This window comes from Lepisosteus oculatus, unplaced genomic scaffold, assembly GCF_040954835.1.
Source record: "Lepisosteus oculatus isolate fLepOcu1 unplaced genomic scaffold, fLepOcu1.hap2 HAP2_SCAFFOLD_637, whole genome shotgun sequence".
In the NCBI taxonomy this organism is placed as follows: domain Eukaryota; kingdom Metazoa; phylum Chordata; class Actinopteri; order Semionotiformes; family Lepisosteidae; genus Lepisosteus; species Lepisosteus oculatus.
The window spans coordinates 7501-28394 of record NW_027168190.1 but is presented as its reverse complement, the minus strand read 5'-3'; the positions used below and the strand labels follow the sequence as shown (position 1 = coordinate 28394).

At 39.4% G+C, this 20894-nt stretch overlaps 2 long non-coding RNA genes across 2 annotated transcripts; both read left to right on the top strand.

Annotated features, from left to right (window-relative positions):
- The first annotated feature begins 4422 nt into the window (after nt 1-4422).
- On the top strand, nt 4423-6523 carry LOC138232775 (uncharacterized). Its single transcript, XR_011187223.1, has 4 exons — nt 4423-4491; nt 4799-4986; nt 5124-5581; nt 6260-6523. It is a non-coding gene; the product is annotated as an uncharacterized lncRNA (long non-coding RNA).
- Nucleotides 6524-8320: 1797 nt separating this feature from the next.
- LOC138232774 (uncharacterized) lies at nt 8321-11027 on the top strand. Its single transcript, XR_011187222.1, has 3 exons — nt 8321-9710; nt 10164-10198; nt 10552-11027. It is a non-coding gene; the product is annotated as an uncharacterized lncRNA (long non-coding RNA).
- Nucleotides 11028-20894: the final 9867 nt, after the last annotated feature.

Below are 20894 nucleotides of genomic sequence, written 5' to 3'. Positions count from 1 at the left end.
GAATATAATATGGAATCGCGTATCTAAAGAAATTAATAATGATATAATTAGATTCATATACTGTAGCTCAAACAGTAGTATAAGACTTTCTATGGATATGTGTACTTCAGGTTCAGTGCTTTCTGTGTGACTGTGTCTGTGGCGTGATGGCTTAAGTGACTGATTTATAAGCCTCAGGTCCAGTGTTCTAACCCAGCTATTGTCATGAGCTTTCATTTAACAAATAAACACTTCTTTGAAAAACGAAAATAGCAAATGTTATGGACACTACTGTATATTCACATTTTTTATACTGTTAAATATCACCACTGTTCGAAGCTAAGTCATTTATTAATAACGAATAATTTGAAGCTGCTACTACTGTCGTTATTACTAATAATAAATATTATCGACACTATATTGAATTTGTTGGTCTTTCTAAATATCACAAAACATTCCAAGTTAAGTGATTACCATTTTCCATGAATACTTGCGTTCGTTATCACAGTAACAGAAGCTCATACTTTTCATACTCCGCGATGCAGAGGGCCGGCAACCTTTTAACTGTGACTATATCCACGATATAGCACATGCCTCGAGTGTCTTATTGCTTTTATAAAACGGTCCCAAATTTTTGCGAGTGCTGTATAGAATGAAGTTTAATTTAAAAAAAAATATTAAACGCGAAAATGTTTAAGATGTTTACGTTCCTTCACCTGAGAATATAGTCCCTCGTTGCTACACAATGCAGAAACACAGTCACAAGTACCATTAGCTAGCAAAGAGGACATTAGCTAGCCAATATGATAAATACAGGGAAAAAAATCAATTGAGAAAAAAAGAGCTGCTGATCTGTTCTACATGCATTTTTAATGTTTAATTAAGAAAAAAAAAACTTAAAGCGTACACAAAGATTCTAAGCTGATCACGAGGAAGAAAGATCACCCATTTTTCACACATTAAAAGTGGTTATTAACTATCGAAACCTGTTTTTATAGCTTTTAAAATCATGTAATGTCTAAGTTAAGCAGGAACACAGCATTATATCTCATTTTTTATTTCTTTTTTAAAAGCTAAAAAAATAATTTGCCGAGCCTAAAGGTGTTTATAATATAAGGACTATCTAAAGAAATAAATAACGATATAATTATATTTATATACTGTCTGGCAGAATAAACTGAAGAGTTAGTTAATGCAACACAGAAGATAGTATTAATAATGTAGTGTTTTCAGGCTCATGCCCTATCAACTGAAGAATTGAACTCAGGCCCCCACTGTCACTTAATAGGGAAGCAGCCAGTTGAGCTACAGTGAGACCTGCCCTCAATACTAACAGACCAGGTCACACCTATCCATATGAAAGGCAGTGACGCCACTGTGCTGGCAAGCCCTCAGTCACCTGACCAGTGAATGCACTGCATCAGAGAGAGTCAGTATAGCTTCTGGGAAATACATTTTTCCAGCATCAAAGTTTAACTCGTTCAGAGCGCCTGACAAACTCCAAGCGTTTCATTTTGCACTGAAGACCCTCACACCTGAAGAAGGTTTCACAGCCGAAACGTTGCATTTTCTCTCTTCTCTTTTCAGCATGGAATAAACCTATGACTTGTTCCTTTGCAGACTACACAGGCTAACGCAGCCACCCACCATGAAGTAGTGGCTACAGTGATAATTGAAGTGGATAATGTCATCCCAATTAAACAATGTGCTTATCGTGCAAAACTAAAAACTAAACTGCTAAACTTAAAATTAGGCACAAGAAGAGTTTTATTGGACAATGTTTTGAGGGTCTGGCGGAATTTCTCTGTGAACTGAAGAGTTATAGATGAGACACGTATCACGTCTTTTTACTCTTGTAAAAAAGAACATTCCACTCAGTGGGCGATGCATTGTTATCTCAATCACCTGCTAATTCGTTTTACACCACGGGAAGGCAGGAGAATGTGATTGTACTGTAGCTGTATGGAATGTGTGTTGTGTTTACAAAATTAAAGTGTTTGAAATGTATAAAAGTTAAAAAAATTACAGCTTACACAAAGATTCTTAGATGATCACGAGAAAGTGTATTGCAAATCTAATGGTCTAACCCCATTACACCCATTTTGATTAAAATTGCAAACGTGTTTAATTAAATGCCTTTATTGATTCACAATCTGACAATGTAATATAAATCGTTATCTTTGTCTTCTAAGTCCCTTAATTAACTTTAACCATAGATTTCTCACCATTTAAATTTATTTTTCATACCATTGTTAAACAAAGCAGGAGCGTAATGTACTTCTTCATGGGATCAAAGGTGGAAAGATTAGATTGTAAGGCTAGCTGGTGTCTGTGTGGTTCGGGCCGGCTGGCTGTACCGAAAAAATAAATAGAACATTAAATAGAACTGGTTTAACAGCTCTTAAGCATACTGTAGTTTTTGTTAACACAACTTTGTCAGTGAAAAGACCGAGGGCACTTTTCTGCCTTCCTACATTCTCAGAGTACAATAGGCGAACCTTCGAATGAAAGACAGTCCCCCTTCCCCCCATGGACAGGTAGACAAATGTTTTCACTGCCTATTATTAGAGGCTGAGGTCCCTGCTAGCTATTCAGAGGGAAAGGCGGTGATGTCACCACGCTGGCAAGCATGCTCTTTAGATACTTTAGATACTTTTCTTTAGATACATGATTCCATATTATATTCCTTGTTAATCAAATTCTAAAAGTATGCTTTATTTTATGCTGATAACGAGCAAATTCACAGAAAAGGTTAAAACATTATCACTTTTCACAAGGTATATAAACTTAATATGGTCAGAAGGATCACATAAAAAGGTTTCTAAAATAACCATATGTAAGACTTTGATGCTTAAAATGTTTAGGGAGAAAGTGGAATACTGTTGTGTATTTTTTCTTTAAAATACTAATACCGGCCATATACAGTTTGTAATGTAGGGATTTCTATATTTATGTCTTTATTTAGTGGTTAAATTAGTGACAAAGGCTAAACTTTTAGCTTCAGTAATGCGTACACAAGAACAATAGAAGATTTTTAAAAAAAAGAAACACGTCAAAATGTTTCCAAAACATTCACTTGTGATACTTTAGCTGCTTAGTTACACGATTCAATATTAATATAGCTATCAAGTGAATTTAACTCACTACAACATTTATCTTTTTACATTAACAGCAAATGGTGTTCTTACTACTGTACTGTACGTATTCTTGGAAAATGATTAAATGTTATAACTTTTTTATGAAGTACAGAATATAAGCTTAATGTACTGCATACGGCTGACATTACAGGTTGTGCGAGCTGGCTTACCAGCACGGTGACGTCACCGCCCTTCCCTGTGGATAGTAGAGTCCACAGCCACTGGGTTGAGAGAAGATCTCCCTTTAGCTCAGCTGGGTGGTTCCCTGTGGAGTGATGCCGGAGACCTGGGTTTGAGCCCTCAGTGGTGAGGGGCCAGCCTGAGGTGGCAGTGGTGAGGGTGCATACCCCTGTGAACCTGAGAGTGCTCATTAATAATTTTACAACAAGTACATTAAAGCCAGAACCCATGTAAATTAAGAAGTTAAAGACTTTGATACATAAAATATTTATGCATAATTAAAATATTTATGACGAAGGTGGAAGGTTGTGTACTTTTGTCCAACAGCAATCTTACTTTTATAAAATATACCAACTTTTTAATGTTCAATGATTAACATGCTGTAATATACAGTTTAAAATTAAAATTCTAAAGAGTATACAACTTAAAATCTTAATTAGATAAAGATTGTCCCTCAGCAGTGATCGGGATTCGAAACCGGGTGTTTTCTGGTGACAGCTCAAACGCTGTACATGAGAGGTTAAGCTTTATTAGCTCCACCTGGCGGTGATTCCGGATACTATTATCATAGCTGTGGTATGATGTGATATGACACGTTATGACATGTTGTGATGCAACATGCCCACCGCATTTTACCACAGCGTACCTCGCTCGTTTTGAATGGCAGCATCTGTATATGTGATATACAGTATGGATACATACACTTTGAACATTTGGAGTTATGTAAAAGACACTTTAAAGATCTTGAATAATTTGAAGTTTGACTTCAAAGTCACTTTTCACCATTTACGGGTTAAGTTGAAGTGATAAAAAGATGGTTTAATCACTAAGAAACTGCAACTAATTGAATAATTTGAGCATATTGCTATTTAATGTGTGTTCTTGTAAGTAATTTGGAAATTAATTTGGCTTTGGGATGGAGAGATCAATAGGTTAGCTGGTTAATACTTGTTTGGTCATAGGAAGCAGGTGTGTGTTGTATTAGAAGCAGTGGTGATTTGGTGTTTGAACTTTGAGGAGATGTTAGGATTGGCTCCTGGTGAATTATCTATTCCCCTGAGGTCATCGTGAGGCTTATATCAAGGCAGCCTGGGAAGCTGGGCTCTGTTTGTTTCTGGCTATAGCAAGAGAAAGGGCTCTTGAGTCTTTGTGGTATTGGGCCGGTGGTTGTTAGTTTTTGGTGTTACTGTGCAAGGTGAGTGGTTTTGCTATGTATTTATTTTTAATCAAGAGAAGTTTGGAAGGGTTTTCATATTTTTTTTAAATAACTTTCAGAAATTTAAGTTTGTGAAAGCATAGGGTGAAGTTAAGGTTATTGTGAAATTCCTATTTGCTTTTGGTTGAGACAATTTTAAATTTTCTAACATCTATAGAAATGAGTCTCTTCCTCTACTTGTAGGATTCTGAAGAGTTGTGAAACAGATGATCACAGCTGTGACAGGTGGGTTCTGATTTTAGTGTATGAAACTCTTGTTACTAAATACTGAAACTTTTTTCTCTAGGTCTCAAACCAGCAACAAGAAAGAGGATTTATATCCTGACTGAGCAGTTTCACTAGGATAACAAGGAAGAACCTACTCCCTCTCCTACTCTGTCCAACATGCTGGTGCTTCTGTCTCTGCTGGAGTGTAGAAAGCTGTGGTGCTGCTTGTGTTCTTGGGCTTCCCTCAGTGAACAAGGTGAGCTGAAGGTAAGTAGAGGGGAGATACAGGTCAAGGTTAGTGTGAGGCTTTGAAGGCTGGGATCAGTCTGTACAGCACTTGTGTTGGTCCCCTCTCTGTGGGAGTGGGGTGGTCATCACTGTTTTGCTTCCCTTGTCTCCTTCAGGTGCTGTTCTGAGAAGATCGTGACAATGAGCACAGTCACTGGAGAGAGGATGCTGGTGGAGTAGCCAGTTGAGATCTTGTCAGAACAGTTTGTGGAAACCTTGGGCTTCTGTGCACAGAGCTGCTTCTTTTTATAAGGCTGGTCAGCAGTGGTGTTGATTGTTGTGAGTTAAACTACAGTGCAGTGAACAGAGCTCCCAGTCCCTGGCCATCTGAAAGCACAGATGTGGAGTGTGGAGTGACAGGCTTGGAGAATTGTTCAGAGGAAGGTCACTGGGTGGCTAAAAGGATACCCACTGTGTGACCTGTTGATGCCCACCTGTAAGTATTGAAGTCTTGTGGTTTCAACAGCTGAAAGTGAAGAGATGCTGCAAGCAGTCCTTGAATTTCCTGGATGCCCATGCTTCTTGGAGCAGTTGCAAAGGTAGTGTCTAGAAGGACACTGTCCCTGGAGAAGAGGTGAATTTCACTCCTGTATCATGTTTTTCACTTGGAGTAGGTTAATTTTCCATATACGTGGCTTTTAATAACCAGTTCATGAGTATTGAGGGCTTTTTTACCCATTAGAATAGGCCCAGTGTTAGATTTTGGAATCTTTTGGTGATTTTCTATCATGTTTGAGTGTTAAATATGAGGTGTAGGCCTTTTTGTGTTTTTTTTTTCCCCTGACTTTCTTCTGGGTGCTGCACTTCTACACTGACATGCACTTGACTGGCTGTCATTCTTGCTCTCAAAAAGTGAATTACTGCTTTGTATTTGATTTATTTCATGGGTGCACACATGTAAGTAAATCACTTTGGATACACTGCAGTACAACAGTGAATTGGCACACTGCAGACTCCTTGCTGGTTAAGGCTCTGTGGAGACAGCATGACAGCCAGGTTCTCTTGATGGGTGTTGGCACAGAAACTGCTTCTCACAGGAGGAACTGCACTGGATCCCTCCCCTGTGGCAACAAGCATGGAGTGTGGGGTTTTCTCTTTGCTCTCTGCAGGGTTTTTTCCTGTTGGTTTGTCCTGGATAGGTGCTGCACTGTGAACATTTGTGCAGTTTAGTACAAAACTGGAGCTAGAAGTAAATAATTTTTTACTGTTTCTAAGTGTAGAGGCTCAAAATCTAAATCTTTCTCCACTTCAGGTTCTCTGCTGTTGGAAGGGTTGACCAGGCCTTTGCTCCCAGAGGGATGACCTTTATTTGCCAGGAATAACATGCAGATGTGGCACACTGTAGACTGGGTGCTTTCTCTTCTGTGAAGATCTGCTTGAGGAGTTAAGTGTTTCTAAACCAATACAACAGCCAGGGCACCCAGTCAGTTGCTGAGTGAGTTCTCTACCAACCAGGAAAAGGGACCACGGGAGATCGTGTGGGGCAGCTTTGGGCTTGACATCACTTAAGCATCTTTTAAAGGTAGGAACAGCTTCCTGTTCTGACTGATGGTCTTTACAGCAGCTTTGTGATGACCGTTTCCAGGAGCACCTGAGCCACCTGGCTGGTTGAGCCAAAGCTGACTGTTCCAGGTAGGAGGGGACCCTGATTTTAAAGCCTTCGTTTAGCCTGCAGCTGCTGGAGTTCTTTGTAGGTTTTCTAGCCTTAATGGCAGTATTCCCCTAGCAGAAGCACTGGTTAATGAGGAAATGAGTGCCAAATATTGGAAGTGTTGTGCAAGCACTGGGAAAAAAATGGCTAAATTGTATTATGGTACCACTGGAAAAGAATCAGCAGTATGTAAGATTTATTTCATGGGTGCACACATGTAACTAAATCTTACATTGACTGAAATTTAGAAGTGAATTAAGTAAATTGTAAAACGGGGGAAACTATGCTCCTGTCTAGTGTAAGGCAGACTTCCTGATTTAACCCAGTGAGACAGTATTTTTCTAATTTCCTGCAATGCTGACTGGAATTGGTTGTGTACTGTGCCTTGTGAGAAGGGAGAGAGCAGTATGAAAACGTGCTTTTTCTGGAGGACTCCCTTGTTCTGGATGTGTAATTGTGCTTTGTTTAGTACTGCATGGTTTGCCATTGGCTCCTGTGTATTGACTTGTGACTGTATAGGATACTATGGTAGTAAACCATTTCTATTTGGTTCAATTTTTAGAACACATTTAAAGGAGCTGAGTAGTGAATGTGAAGCTTAGTTTTACCAAAAGTTTGTATATGTACAAGCTGTAATCTCTCTGATGGTAGAAAACATGATGTGGCTGGAAGGCTTAAATCTATATACAGTGGCCCAGCAATAGGGATTTAGTGCTATCTGTGCTTTTGTACTTCAATTGTTTAAAATGTTGAAGCTCTAAAACCTTTCCCCTCATGGCGTTCCAGTCAAGGCTGCAGCTGTTAAATAATAAAGATGGTTGGTGTTTTTGGTCTTGTACTGCTATGGAACCCAAATTTGGGGGGGCGGACTTGAAATGTTCTTTATGTAAAACTGACTGTAAACGTACTGCAGCCTTAGGTGTGTTGACTTTTTTTTTTTTTAAGTGAATGTCCACCACTTTTTGATGGGATATACAACTTTACAAAATTCTAAGGTCAATTCGCTGTACTGTAAACTTGTTACTACTTTTTTTGTAGAAGTACTGATAGTTTTTAGGTGTACATTAATTGAGCTTGTATGTACCCTAGGTCCACATGGAATACTGTAAATGGAATTAAGAAACATATTTCCTTGGTTATAGGAATGTGGAGAATGTTAAACTTCTGTAAATTGACCTAAAGATCTGAGTATTTGTGGGGAGGGGGAAGCAAAGTCTTGCCTTAGGAAGCTTCCAAGCTGCTGTCAAGAAGAGAAGCAAGAGCATCTATGTCCTGGGTGAGCAGGGCAAGGACTTGGGTTATTGTTTCTGTTTGGGCCAGTAAGAGGCCAGTGGTTAAGGTTAGGATCAGTGATCAGTCAGGATTGGGGGTAGAGTTGAGTTGAACTGTACGTTTTGAGATGGATGCACTGAATTTGAATCTGAACTTTAATCCTTTTTGTTTTGCACTGCATGTGAATTCCAGCAAGCTGGTGACAACTGTCATAATGGAATATTGCAACAGGATCCGGAGGTTCCCTGGAAATCTGCTGTGTCAATGGAACTATAAGGAAGCGGAAGGCTGTGCCTATTTTTCAGCTATTGCCTGAATCACTCACCTTGGCTGCTCTGTGATGGACAGTTTGGAGGAGTGTCTATCCACTTTAGGAGTCCATGATGCCATTCTGCTTGATGGCCCAGCTCTGAGTAAAGGAGGCTAGTTCTGTCCTGAGGCGAGGTGATCCACCTGCTCAAAGTTCTCATCAACCACAACTGTCAAACCTCTGCGTGAGGTGGGAATACTGGTGGTCGATAATCCAATCATCTCACTGCCTGAAGTTCTTGGACCATAGCCTGCATCTTTAATGCTGATCTGCTTATTGCTCTTAACCCAATCAGTGCAACTTTTTGGCCAAGATAAAGGTGAGTTTGAAGGTAAGTAGAGGGGAGGTACAACTCAAACTCTTTTTATGAGGCTGGTCAGTAGTGGTGTTGATTGTGTTTGTAAATGAGACTAGTGCAATGATCGGTGCTTCCCAGTCCCTGGCCATCTGAAAGCACAGTGTGGAGTGACAGGAGTGGAGAATCCTGTTCAGAGGAAGCTCACTGGCTGGCTAAAAGGATACCAGCTGCGTGACCTGTTGATGTCCATTTGTGAGAATTTAAGTCCTCCACTTTGAAGAGTAGAAAGTGAAGAGATGCTGCAAGCTGTCCTTCTTGAAATTCCTGGATGCCCGTGGATCTTGGAGCAGGTACAAAGGTAGTGTCTTTTGACATGGTCCCTGGACCAGAGGTGGGTTTCACTCTTTTCCCATCATGAAAAGGTGCTTTTGGAGAAGGCTGTGTTAAGCTCTTGGACATCTTCAGATGGATAAGGTCATGCTTTAATGTGCTAAATGTTTTTTTTTTTCTTTTTGGCTATCTTCTGGGTTTTGTTCCCTGCTTGGGTGAAGCACTCCCACACTGACATGCACTTGACTGGCTGTCATTCTGGCTCAAATACTGAATATGTTTTGTATGTGATTTATTTCATGGGTGCACACATGTAAATAAATCACTTTGGATACACTGCAGTACAACAGTGACTTGGCGCACCAGCAGCCTCCTCCACTGCAGACTTCTTGCTGGTTATGTCTTTGAGGAGACAGCATGTCAGCCAGGTTCTCTTGATTGGTGTTGGACAGGAACTGATTTCCTCACAGGGGAGGAACTGCAATGGATCCCACCCCCTGTGGCACGAGCCCTGGACTGGGGGTTTTCTCTTTGCTCTCTGCAGGGTGTTTTACAGTTGGTCTGTGTTGGACAGATGCTGCACTGTGTCCATGTTGGAAGTAGAAATGCTGGCTTGTCTGTTTCTAACAAGTGCAGAGGACTTGGTCTAAATTTCTCTCCTTTTCAGGCTCTCTGCTGCCAGAAGGGTTGACCAGGCCTTTGCTCCAGAGGGAGGATCTTTTATCACCAGGAGTGGAGAACAGATGGTGCTGGTCTCTGGGACCTTTCCATGAAGATCTGTTGGAGGAGTGGGGTGCTTGTTCCAAGACAAAGTCAACAGTAACATCAAAGGATCTAGTCAGGTGAGTGGGTCAGGTGAGTCCCTTTCCATCCAGGAAGAGAGATGGGGCATTTTGAGCATAATGAGCACACTGGGTACATGGGGTTTTAATCGGGTACATTTGGGTACTATGGGTATATGTTGGTTTATTTGGGTACAATCAGGTACATTAGTGTAGACTGCATATCACGTTAAATGGGGTACGTTGAGTATATTGGGCAGGCAGCTTTTGGTGTGTGCATGGGAGTTGCAGCATACAGTGCAGTACATCCTAAAAATGCCATATATTACTCTTGACTTTTATCATTTTTTACACTTAAAATGGACTTGAAAGACCCTGTTCTCAGAGGAATGTAGGATAATCTGAAAGCCGTGCATTATCTTTAGTTCATTTCATGGAGAATTGAATATTTGAGAATCTTTGATTTTGTAATTTTAACAGTTCTATTTCTTCTCTGTTTCCACGCTTTATAAGGCATTGGAAGAGAAGCAAGTGGATCTATGTCCTGGGTAAGCAGGCAAGAACATTCTGGGTTATTTTGTTTGGGTTTGTTGGGGTTGAGGAAAGGGATAAGTTGGTTAGCTGGCTGTTTTGAGAAGGATGAACCTGTAATTTGTAACTTGTGTACTTATGTTTTAAACAAGATAATAGAACTGAAGTTCTCCCCTGTGGTAGGAGCCCTGCACCGTGGGTTTTTGCTTTTGCACTCTTCAGGGTGGTTTTCTGTTGGTTTGTCCTGAAAAGGTGTAGCACTGAACATTATGGCGGTTTAGGTCAAAACTGGTGTTGGGAGTGGGAATGTTGGCTGGACCATTTCTGACTAGTGCAGAGGACTCAGTCCAGTTTCTTATTTTTTCTTGAGGTTCTCTGCTGTCTGGGGTATGACCAGGCCTTTGCTGCCAAGGGAGGACGTTCACCAGGACTGGAGCCCAGATGCAGCAGACTGGGTAGTGGGTTCTGTCTGCCAAGATCTGCTTGGGGAATCATGTGCCTGTTCCAATTCCAGAAGCCAATGGACTCATCAGAGGAGCATCAAAGCTGCTTTAGAAGTTCCTAACAACAAAGGCAGAGAAAGGGAGGGAGGTCTTTGGTGGGTTAATTGTGGGCAGGAAAGAGGTTCAGGTGCTATTCGTTGTACAACAAGAGCTGCTTGAAGCTCTAAGTGAATCTCTGCACACCTGCCTTGTAATGGCTGTTAGGACCATGGCTTGTAACTTCAGCACCTGAGCCACCTGGCAGGGAGGAGACAAAGTGACTTCTAGTGCTGGAATGGAGAAAGAGTTGGCAGTTGGTAACTTTGTAGTGTTTTGCACATTCTAGGCCATTTGAAAAGCAGAGTTTGAGAGACTCAAAGGTCATGCAATGATTTATTTGCATGGGTGCACACATGTATATAAATCTTGCATTGGCTGTAGAGCAAAACTGAATTGAGCACGTAAGGTAGAAATGAATAAAAGGAAAACTAATGCCATCCACTCACTTGGAAAAGAGGGATTGGTTTAGCTGAGTGCCGCTCTTTTTTGGTACCTGCACAGAAAGCCCTTTGTCATGGGAGGGGATTTCCTACAGAATGAGGTAGGAGAAAGATGGGGGTTGTTTGTTCTGTTTTGTGAGAAGAGATATGTAGTTATGTGGCTTTGTAAATTCTTTGCCAGAAAATGTCCTCATGTATTGAAAATCTATATTTTTGTTGGTGTGGGATGATTAAAAATGACTAAATGTACTGAGTCGGTTTTCTTTTGTTTCTTGTATGCTGATTGTGGTTGTGGTTGTACAAGGTGCTATATTGAGTATATACTGGCACTGGACCTGCTTTTCCCTACATTGTTTTATTTAGGTCACAATCTTTGGGTACATTTATTTAACATTTATTTGGGTACTCTTTGGGTACATTCCTTAGCATAGAGGATGTTTATAAGCAGTTTTAATTTTATTTTTAGTGATCTAAGCATTTGTATACATTCCTGTATTATGAAAACCTGTGGTATTTGTGGAGAAAATAGGTGAGCTTTAAGGTATATATTTTAGACATTGACGGTGTAAAACACAGAATTGAAATGCAGTTTGTGGTTTTTAAATGTTTTTAAATTGGCCACTGGGTGATTTGTGCATGGTGAAATAGTGTAGAAATGAATATGCACATTTATTCCCATTTGTTTATATGCTGGGGCGGCATTATGCAGGGGTGGGCCCAGTGTGGAGGTGGAGCCCTGGTAGAAGGGTAACCCCTTGTCTTTGTAGTACCAGGTGTCCTGGCTTCCAGCTTATGAGTCCCAGCTGGGCAGGTCCTATAAAGGCACACTGGACACCCTCTGAGAGGAGCAGAGCCACCCCTGGATGATGGTGTTTTTGCACCATCAGTCCTGCTGAGGATTGTACCCGTCTTAGGTTTTCATCTTCTGTTTTGCCTGTCCCTTTATGCCCTTTCACAGGGGCAGGCAAACGCATGCACCTTTTTATGCACTAACTTGTTATGCACAGACTGGACCCCACTGAATAGAAAATATCCAGTCTGGTGACTGCTGTGATAGCAGTTTTTTCCCCAAGCTGGACCCCATTAGATAGGTTAAGCCCAGCTTGTAGGTAACATGGCAGTCGCTTACTTTATTTTCTCACTTTTTGTATTGTTTTTGATCCCAGCTAACCTCACACTGGTGCTTCTGTCTCCTCAGCTGGGGTGTTGACTTTTTACTGGTGCTGTCCATGGTGCCTCCCACTATACACTTTCATTTAAGAGTAATTGCTGTATAATTTCAGTTTTCCATTCCATTTCAAGTGTTTACTTAAGTATGTTGTGTAGTATATCAGGTTTATTGTATTTGCGGTGAATTGGGCTGGTGGCATTACTAAATCTCTTAATGTAACAGTTGATGCCTTTTAAAGGGGTACAAAAGTGTGGGACTGAGATAGTACAAGTACTGCTACAGATCAAGCCATTTCATACTGTATAGATTGAGACTGCATTGCAAAGGAAAGTGCTATTTTTGTAACACCTTGTTTGTGAAATATTTATGTAATTAGTTAGTGTGAAATTGTTATAGCTGCAGCAGTTTAAGATTACAGAGTAGACCAACAGCAGGAATATAATAGTTTATTTATGAAAAAAGGAGTTGTCAGAATTGTATTGAGTTGTGTAGAGGTTGCAGTTTGGGGTAGAGACAACTGTTAGCCATGCTGGCAGTACAAAGGGTTAAATTCAAAAGAGGTTAATGGTCTAGAAAATGTAAGTGTTATACAGTTTTAAACTGTAAGTAGATTGTTTGGTTAGTGAGGTCTGGTTTAAATGACTGATAACTGCCAACTAGGAGGTATAAATCCATTTACAATGGTTTACCCATACAGCTCACTGCACTGATGATGGGTGGGATGCCAGTCCATTCCTCAGGTCTCATCATGCCAAAATGCAATTAACCCACCTCCATGCTCCTGGACTGCTTCTGAACTAGTTTTCATAAATAAAATGTAATGTGTAGAAAAATAAACTGGTGACACAAGGACCATGTGTAAGGAGTGTTTATTTTTATGAGCACAGGGTGGACGAGTCATTGACAACCACAATGATGTCCTGGAGAGGCGCAAGAATGTGCACATTGACTTTAGCAATGATATGTATCATTCATAGGGTAAATAAAAATAGTCGGGTTTAACATGAGTAATTATCATGTCAAACTGTTGGGTTGCTAGTTGATTCACAGCAGCCTTTTATTCGTCATTTTTAAAAGAATCCAGGGTGTTCAGCTCAAGGATTTGCCATGTAGTGTTTTCCAGACCATCACGGCAGTTGTGACATGTCTCCCATTCTTGCCTCCAAAGTCCTCCAGATTAACAAACAATAGGTACGTGAATCTTATTTTGAAGGGGGTGAGAGGAAATTATATGAAAAGGTCAGATCCAGATCCAGCTTTAAGTTCAACTGCTTTTAGATGTAATTAAATTGAAGGAAACTGTGACATGCTATGTTCTGAAAGATTTTAAATGTCACTCTAGTTGTGCCATACTCATATGAGCCATAGGAGATTAGTAGTTATTGTACTTCTCAATGTTTTGTTGATTTATTACGCTTCTGTTTTTGGTACGGTAGCTAAAGTGCTCAGTTTATTCAAACTATTAGGGCTTAGGGGTCTTTTTCTCCAATCCCAGAGGTTAAAGTGTGTATTGGTTCAGTCCAGCACAGAATTTAAGGACCTTTAAAATTATAATGTAGTCCATTTCATTAGTTAAATTCCAGTTTTTCAAGTATCTTATCTTGTTTTTCTTATAACCTTTTAAAGTTAATTACATTATAATAATAATTGCTTACACTTATATAGTTATTTCCTGGAGACTCCACTCAAAGTGCTTTACAGGCAATGGGGAGTCCCCTCCATCACCACCAATGTGCAGCCTTACCTGCATGATGCAAACGCAGCCATAGTGTGTCAGAACTCTCACCACACACCAGCTCTCACTGTGGAAGAGAACAGAGTGATGAAGCCAGCTCAGAGATGGGGTTATTAGGAGTACATGATCAGTAAGAGCCAATGGGAAAATAGACCAGGACACCAGGGTAATACCCCTACTCTTTTTGAGAAATGCCCTGGGAGTTTTTATGACCACAGGATCTCAGTTTTACTTTTCATCTGAAGGACTGTGCCTTTTTACAGTGTAGTGTCCCCTTCACTATACTGGGGCATTAGGACCCACCTAGACTGAAAGGTGAGTGCCCCCTGCAAGCCCAAATAACAGCTCTTCCAGCAGCAACCTTAGTTTTTCCCTGGAGGTCTCCAATTCGGGTATTGACCAGGCTCACGTCTGCTTAGCTTTAGTGGGCTACCACCTGGGGGCTGCAGGGTGATATGGCTGCTGGCAAGATAATGAAATAGGTCCTCTTAATTAATATGGAGCTGTTTGGAAGTTTCCACAAATTATAAAGTCAGTAGAAACTTTAACAAGTATGAGTAGGCTATTACAAAAAAGGTAGTAGATTGGGTTCTTAAATATCAAGCTAAAAGTAAAAGTACTTTTCTCAACAAAAGTTTTGTAGGAGCAGCCAAGTGAATTTAATCTAAGCACTCCTTCTCTAAAATAAAGTTTGTAAGAAAAAACATGGGACTAACCAGCAAATGAAAGATTTGTCCCAAAACCAGTTAAGAAACAGTACTCACCACTCTCCTCAGCTCCTGGACTCTTGAATGAAAACAGAGGCACAGGGAGTCTGCTCTTTTATCCTCTGAGCTGGGCTGGCTCCTCCCCCTCAGAATATACCAAGTCCAGTGAGGGGTAAAACCTTCATAGCTGACAGCTATAGTGAATAGCTGAAAACAAGATTAAATTAACAAGAGTAGAGCCAGCAGCCATATCACCCTGCAACTTGCAACTGGGAACCCACTGAAGCTAAGCAGGTGTGAGCATGGTCAGTACCTGGATGGGAGACCTCCTGGGAAAAACTAAGGTTGCTGCTGAAAGCGGTGTTAGTGGGGCCGGCAGGGGGTGCTCACCCTGTGGTCCATGTGGGTCCTAATGCCCCAGTATAGTGACGGGGACACTATACTGTAAACAGGTGCTGTCCTTCAGATGAGATGTAAAACTGAGGTCCTGACTCTCTGTGGTCATTAAAAATCCCATGGTGTTTCTTGTAAAGAGTAGAGGTGTAACCCCAGTGTCTAGCCACATTTCCCATTGGTCCTTACCAATCATGGCCTCCTAATAATCCCCATCTATGAGCTGGCTCCATCACTCTGCTCTCCTCTCCACTGAGCACTGGTGTGTGGGGAGTGGGCTGGTGGGTGCTGCGCATTGGTGGTGGTGGAGGGGATCCCCATTACCTGTAAAGTGCTTTGAGTGGAGTGTCCAGAAAAGTGCTATATAAGTGTAAGCAATTATTATTATAAATCAAAAGATATTCAAATTCAATATAATAGGTCTATTCATTTGAAGATGGATTCTAAATTTATAATTTTTTGGGTTAAATAAAGTACAACTGATTGAATCTTATGAGTGGGATGCTATTCATTGATTCTTCCTGTTTTCGCTTTTGAGCTTCTCTGTGTTTGGTGATCAAGAGATTTATACAGAAATAAGCATTCAAAGTGCATGTTTAAATATTAATATGGAATTTTACAGCTAAAGAGAAATTTTGGTAGCTGAGCATAAAAATAACAGGAGCATAATGTCCTTCAAGATCATATTATCATAAAAGATATTAATATAGGAATATAAACATTATATTTAATGTCCATGGCTGATAGTGGTAGCTTATATAAACAGTACACAACAATTTTCCACTTTACAAACATTTTATGCATCAGTCTTTAACTATGTCACTTACTGTAGTTATTTTGGAAAAGTTGTGATGTGCTCTTTCTGACTATATTTGTAGTTTAAAATACTATTTTAATATATAATTATATATATTTTCTATGAATCCTTGCTGTTTTTATGCCAGTAAAAAAGTGTACTTTTTAGAATCTGCTTAGTAGGGAATATAATATGGAATCATGTAGAAAAAAATTAGTAATGATATTAATAGATCAAAATATGATTTATTTATATAACTGATGGTATAACCGCAGTCCACTTTCTTTGTAAATTTTTTATTTTTTCTGACTTGTTCACTCTTGATTCCTTTCGGTACATTTTGACCTGTCTGTTTCAGCAATGCTTGCAAGTGCTCTGTTGGTGTAGTGCGTTTGGGGGGTGGGTTCCTCTCTGGGAGATCTGGGTTCAGTTCCTGCTTAGGGCACCTGTTTGTTTTCTAATAAACAGTCTCATTAAAAAGTAAATAGTACGTACACTATATTTTTATATGACTGCAAAAAAAGACACACCATGTTCAAACCATAAGCATGTTAAAAATAGGTTTAGATAGTAAAAATTCTTAATGTATGAAATAGGGTAGAGCATGCTACATTACGGTCCATGACCAGTCTTTCGGGGCCTGGTTAGCTCAATTGGTAAGCACGTGGTACTGATAACACCGCGGTTGTGGGTTCAATCCCCATATGAGCCAGGAAATCCCCTTTTCCTCGGGGCAGTGTAGTGGCTCTGTGGCTGAGGATCTGTGGCTGGCAGAGGAGTCCTATGTCATTGGGCTCCTGAGTGAACCCCCAACTGCTCTGGGGACACTGTAAAAATGGCTGACCCTGTGCTCTGACCCCCAGCATCTCTCCCTGTCTGTGTGGAGAGTAAGTTGGGGTCTATGAAAAGACAAATTCCTAATATAAAAAAATCATATATGGCCAATGCAGTGATATTATCTATTTTCCATTACCTCAATGGGGACACTAAAAGTTTCAATAAATGTCAAATTGTTTCCAAAACATCACAGTTCCATATTAAAATAATTATCAAGTGGTATTAATTCAGTACCACTTTTTTATAATAACATGAAGTGGTGTTTTTACTATACATTCTTAGAAAAGGATAAAACATTATGACTTTTTATGAAGTACAGTATATAAACTTTATAATGGTAGAAGCAACATGTTTAAACTTTTCCATAATCCATTGTAAGTCACCAAGTTAAAGATTTTGATGCATAAAAATTATGTATGAAGAAGGTGGAATACTGTTGTGTACATTTTATTATTTAGCTTCCACTACCATCTACTGTGTGTACATTATTTATATATTACATTATGCTTCTGTTTTTAATTTACAGTATAATATTAAACATTTTTATATTTCCAACTGAACAATCTTGTTTTTATTAAATCTACCTACTTTTTAAGTACTTTAATATTAAACACGCTGTCATACACAGTATACAATTTGATTTCTATTACTGAAAAAAGATTAAACATCCCCTTTGAATGGGATTCAAAATCAGGCATTTTCTGGTGACTGTCCAAATGTTCCACAAAGTAGTGTAGTCCCACAACTAAGTATTTGTAAAAAGTTTTGGTACCCAGCAGATCCTGAACCTCTTAAGTATCCCTGCATTGTCACCCATGCATTCTGAATGGCTTGATCTGTAGATGGGCTGGCTAATACTTAGTCATTGGAAACTGGTGTGTTGCATTATAAACAATTTGGTTTTGCTAACTGACCATTTCGAGGAGATGTTGGGATAGGTTCTTGCTGAATTAGCCACACCTCTGAGTTAATCATGAGGGTTTTAAAGACACAGCATTGGGATCAGTAGTCATTCTGTTTCTGGCTCCTGCAAGGGTAGGAGCTCTTGGCTTGCAGCTGTGGTGGCCCGAAGACTGCGGAGAAAGGTGAGTGGTTTTGATGTGTTTGGGTAGCAATTTGAAAAAGTTTGAAGGTTGAAGGTGTTTAGAATATTTGTGCACTGTGAGTTTGAGAAGGTTTTTGGTATGTGTCTGGTGGAAAGGTGGCATATTCAGTTGAAACTTAACTTTCTTCTAAAGACTGTCCAAATGTTCCACAAAGTAGTGTAGTCCCACAACTGAGTATTTGTAAAAACTTGTGGTACCCAGCAGATCCTGATCCTCTAAGTAACCCCCAGCATTATCACCCGTGCATTCTGAATGGCTGGATCTGTAGATGGGCTGGCTAATACTTGTTTAGTCATTGGAAACAGGTGTGTGTTGCATTATAAACAATAGGGCTTTGCAAATTGACCATTTTAAGGAGATGTTGGGATAGGTTCTTGGTGAATTGGCCACACCTCTGAGTTAATCATGAGGGTTTTAAAGACACAGTCTGGGGGCTAGTAGTCATTCTGTTTCCGGCTCCTGTAAGGGTAGGAGCTCTTGGCTTGCAGCTGTGATGTCCTGAAGGTGGGTGGTTTTGATGTGTTTGTTGGCTTTGGGTTGTAATTTGAAAAACAATTTGAAGGTGTTTAGAATATTTAATGTGAGTTTGGGAAAGTTTTTGGTATGTGTTGGGTGGAAAGGTAGCATATTCAGTTGAAACTAGACTTTCTTTGAAAGACTCTGAAGAAACATGTCTACTGAAATCTGGATTTTTTTTGCATCTTTAAATTGAAATGTTTTCACCCATGGGTTATCTTCAATAAGATGACCTTTGTAAATGGCTTTCCAAAGGCTGGTAGATGAGGATTTAAACCTCTTGGGACCTGAATTTGTTAATTTTCCTTGATTTTTGTAAGCATTCAAAGAAATAAGACAATACAATCCTGGATGAGTGCTTTCACAAGGATGGCAGGTAAGAGAATACACATTTTAGGGGTTGACAAGAAGGTAGTATTTTTAGATCAGGGTCAGTGTTCTGGGAAGATTTGAGTTGGAGAAATTGAGATGTATGTTTGGGGTGTGTAACTGATTTGTGTTGTATATCTAAAGTAATTTTTGATGGCAAGTTGACATTTGGAATAATTACATGATGGTTTTTCCTTGAACCATGATGGCATTTATAGCTTGTTGAATTGTGAATATTGTACTGGAGGTAAAGTATGTTGTTGGTGGTATGTTTTTTTTCATACAATGTAAAACTGAAGTTGGAGCATTTCTTTCTCTTTGATTGTGGAGGTAGTTTAGTTGTTTCTTAATGGGGAAACTGCACAATTACCTTTTTTTTTGCAAGGGGTATTCTGTGGGAAGGGAGTTCTTGGTTTTGGGGGAGGGTTTGTTATGAATTGAAGTATTTTATTTTGATGTTTAATATAAATGTAAACTAATCTTTAAGTTGTTTTTTTTTTCTACTTTGGTCATTTTGTGGGAGGTGGTGGCCAGATCTTTGTTTCATTGGGTACCTGTATGTCTGCATGTGGTGCAGATGTGGGAGACGGTGTCCATCTTCCAAGAGAGGTGTTTGTAGTGTGAGATTTTTTAGTATTTTATTTCCTGACCAGAATGGAACAGAAGGTGAAAATGGTATGCATCTTGAAGAGGCCTCATCAGGAGCAGCTTTTGAGTGGACCTTTTTCCTCTGCCAGTGTTTCAACTTTAGACTTTTTCTACAACCAAATCATGTGTCTGGATGGAGTCGAGGAGCCTGTCTGAAGTAGTAATGGACTTTTAAAAGAAGTAAATAGTTGTGGTATGTTAAGTAAATTTTGTTCTGTGTATTATTTTGAGTAAGTGAATGTGGAATCATTGTAGCCTGTAATGTGGTGTTTTCTTGGATTGTAAAGAACTTGATTATGTTGGGGAAAAATGGTTTGTAAATTGTTTTGTATTGTTAAGGGCAATGTCCCTAACTGTAAACTTTGTTTTTAATTAATTGTAATGCAATGTCCTTGAAATAGTTTAATGCTCACTGAATGTTATGTTGCCAATTGTCATGCTGTAGTATTGTAATTTGAGCACAATAAAGTTTCTGGGAGTGCTCTTTGAGGATCTGTATTGATGACAGAAAGAAATGTGGGTGTTTGTTATACAATGTTGTTGTTTTAAGCTGTACTGTTTTTAGTGATTTGAGAAATCATCCTTTGTGTGTTTTTATTTTCAAATGAGCTAGAATGCAAGTTCTTTTTTTAAAGAGCGGTGTTTGATGTTTAGGTTTTGTTGAAAGTATGTCAATTGTAATGTTTAACACCCTTTCATAGCTTGAAGAGGCAGGTGGTAAGTACCTTTTTGTGTGTGTGTGTGTGTGTGGGGGGGGGTTAGGGATAGCTTTTAGCTCAGTTTTAGCTTGCTGTTATTGTTGTCTTGTTATGGGTTAACTTTGCTTCTAACCCTAGAACCATACCACCATGTTCTGTGCATTGTTTTGAGCAAGTGAATGTGGGATCATTGTAGCCTGTAATGTGGTGTTTTCTTGGATTGTAAAGAACTTGATTATGTTGGGGGAAAAATGGTTTGTAAATTGTTTTGTATTGTTAAGGGCAATGTCCCTAACTGTAAACTTTGTTTTTAATTAATTGTAATGCAATTTGCTGAAATAGTTTAATGCTCACTGAATGTTATGTTGCCAATTGTCTGATGTAGTATTGTAATTTGAGCACAATAAAGTTTCTGGGAGTGCTCTTTGAGGATTTGTATTGATGACAGAGAAATGTGGGTATGTTTGTTATACAATGTCATGTTTTAAGCTGTACTGTATTTTGAGTGATTTGAGAAATCATCCTTTGTGTGTTTTTATTTTCAAATGAGCTAGAATGCAAGTTCTTTTTTTAAAGAGCAGTGTTTGTTTAGGTTTTGTTGAAATGATGTAATGTTTAACACCCTTTCATAGCTTGAAGAGGCAGGTGGTAAGTACCTATTTGTGTGTGGGGTTAGGGATAGCTTTTAGCTCAGTAGTTTTAGCTTGCTGTTATTGTTGTCTTGTTTTGGGTTTAACTTTGCTTCTAACCCTAGA